Genomic DNA, 3,180 nt, shown 5'->3' with positions numbered 1-3,180 from the left:
ATTCACAGAGAGTTGGGGAATGGCTGCAATCACAGCATTGCAAAATGGCAAAAGATGTACCCTTAGGCTCCCTCCTCAGTTCAGAGATGGTCTTTCCCCTTTCAGGTAAATGGCCTCCTTGACTCCCCGCTCAAACCAGCGTTCCTCCCTGTTTATAAGATTGGGGAAACCTGCAGTCGGCTGAGACTGAAGAAGTCACTTGGATGAGTGACGAAATGTTTCTCCCACTGAAAACGTTACATCCACATGAACAGAATCAACTTTTGGGGGCTTGACAAGATTCCCAGTTCCAGTGTTACTCCACTGGTTACTCCATCCATCTTACGGGGTGGACTGGACACTCTCCCAGATGTCATAAGGTGAGAGGTGTGGTACACCCTGGACAAGTTCCCAGTCTATTGCAGGGCTAACACAGAGAGACAGACAACCATTTGCACTCACATTCACACTTATGGGTAATTTAGAGTTACCAATTAACCTAACCTCACTAACTGCATGTCTTTGGACTGTGGGAGGAAGTCGTAGTACCAGGAGAGAACCCAGGCAGACATGCAGAGAACATGCAAACTCCACACAGAAAGTGCACCAGCAAGCTGTCAATCCATACTTTAAAAACAGTAGGAAAGCGATGACGACAAAGCTTGCTACAGAATTTTCTTTAGATTTTTGTTTTTGACAGGTTAAACCATAATAAATACTAATAGCAGACAAGTGTGCATGTGCTTTTCTGCCTCTTATAACCCCAGTGATTTCCTGGGGTTTGAAATCTCATGTCATCTTGTGAATTTCTCGAGTCCAGGCAACTAACCACTATTGCATCATGTCATCTCCACAAGAACAAATTAAGTTGTTAAATTTCATGCAGATCATAAAAGATTTAATTACATTCACTATAGAAACATTTGATTTTTTTGTTCAAATTACAAGTTAGACTCTTGTAAAAGTAACAACCACTCAATGTCTTTTTTTCTGAGTGCATCTCTGTGGCCAAACCAAAGCTCTGACCAAAGAACGAGCTTCCAGTATGAGTAATCTTTCCTCAGGTTGTTTTTAGCATACCTCAATTTTCTTTCCAGAGTCTTCGAAATCTTTCACTTCCTGCCTCTGACAGGCTTGTGCTGCACTGTGTGGCTCTCTTTGAATTTCTCGATGATGCTTCTCACTCTAGTTCATGACGCAGGAAATGCTGTGATAACTTTGTATATCAACTACTCTACTCAAGTCTAAACCGATTTCTTTTGTTTTGTGCATGATGCTTTCTCAAGCTCAAATCCTTCTATATTGTGTGCAAACTTTTAACTGGATTTTACAAGCTTTGACCATAACAATGTTAAAGCACACCGTTGCAGAACAGTGGTTTGTGCTATGGCTCCATAAAGAGGTCAGTTTTTTAGGTGGCTAATAATGTTGACCCTGGTAATTTTTCATTGTTCTGAAATAATTCTGGTATTGTGTGCAAATAGAAATAATTTACACTTTCTAAAGAAAACTAATATGTTTAGAAATGCCTTGTTGATAGGCGAACATATTTTCACTACTTCTGGGAGTGTAAATTGATTTCCAGGTTCTGAACATTTATTTCTAAGGAATTTAATTGAGTACAAATAATAAAAAAGGATCTTGGTGTTTCACTCTTAGGCCTGCCCTCTAGAGAGTTGCATCTACCCACAGCACATTACAGACATCTGGAGAAGCTTCTTTTAATTGGCAGAAAGTTGGTTTTTACACAACTTAATCAAAGCTTCTCTGCCAAGTGTTAGCATTTGGTACCGGGGAATTTTTAATTTATCCACATGAAAAACTACATGCAACTATAAAAGGAAATGAGCTGTTTTTGAGGGTCTAGTCACTTTTTTATAGTATCTACCTTCAGGCCTGAGAAAAGGGCTTCTAGAAGAGAAGAACTATGGTGAATAATACCAAAGGTATTTTCTCTTCTGCCTTCACAAACACATGAACTTAACTAATATCCCATTCCTTATCCATAGAGTTTAATATGATGCCAGCCCACTCTGAAGCTGTAACAGCTTCAACTCTTCGAGGACATCTATCCACAAGCTTTACGAGTGTGTTTAAGCGAGTTTTGGACCATTCTTTCCGAAGCACATTTGTAAGGTGATGTTGGATGGGAAGGCCTGGCTTGCAGTGTCCGCTCTAATTCATCCCAAAGGTGTTCTGATGGGTTGAGGTCAGGATTCTGTGCAGGCCAGTCAAGTTCTGGCCACATCTTCATGGACCTTGCTTTGTGCACTGGTGTGTGGTCATGTTGGAACAGGAAGGGGTCATCCCCAAACTGTTTCCTACAATGTTTGTAGAAGCAGTCTGCACACCTAGGTGCTTGGTTTTATTCACTCATGATAGTAATTGGAACACCTGAATTAAATGATTTGGGTGGGTGAGTGAATACTTTTGGAAACATAGTGTAGATGTAGTAGACTACAAGGCATGGGACAAGATACCCCTTTTTATGTCTTCCTGTCATATTTAATTTTTTATTATCACTGTTACAACCATTATTATTATTATTATTGTTAATGTGTGTTTTCTATTCGTTATAATTGATTTGCTAACTATGTAGTACAGGGGTATCAAACATTAGGCCCAACACTGAACATGCTCCAAATTTCCCTTTTTAGCTCTAGACTAAAATATGCTGGTTGCTGCAAGCACCCGTCAAAAAACTCCACTAGATGGCATATTTAATTGGGTTATGGCCAAAAAAAAAAGCATACCCAGTACATGACAAGCGGACAGATGGCGCTATCGCTTCAGATATGCTGACTCATACGGTGCACGAAACCGATGGATTTTATCAAAACAAACAGAGCAAGGCCCCCATTCTATCAGCGCACAACGATCCCCGCACATAACACATGTCTGCACATTTAGAAAGTCCAGTTTCTACATGTATGAATAAAATTAGAAATGCACAAAGAAGGATAAAAAAAAAGTTTTCACCCTGCAGGATTGTGAAGGCTGCAAAAACAATACAGCAGGTAGAAAAAGTTTATTGAAGATGTTACGAACATCTCGGAGTTTATGTAATTTTAGCACGCACTATCAGAGAAGTGGAGGCTTCAGCAGTCAGGAAAAAGAAAAAAAAACACATGTATTCCCGACAGCTCATTGGTCCAAATTTTCCCTGTGCTGCCACAATACTGCGCACACGTGACCTCGCTG

Source organism: Mchenga conophoros, linkage group LG18 (assembly GCF_057382185.1).
Source record: "Mchenga conophoros isolate Kocher_MC1m ecotype Shallow Benthic linkage group LG18, M_conophoros_male_GT1.1, whole genome shotgun sequence".
Taxonomy (NCBI): Eukaryota; Metazoa; Chordata; class Actinopteri; order Cichliformes; family Cichlidae; genus Mchenga; species Mchenga conophoros.
The sequence above is the reverse complement of the archived record's forward strand: the minus strand, read 5'-3'. Positions refer to the sequence as shown.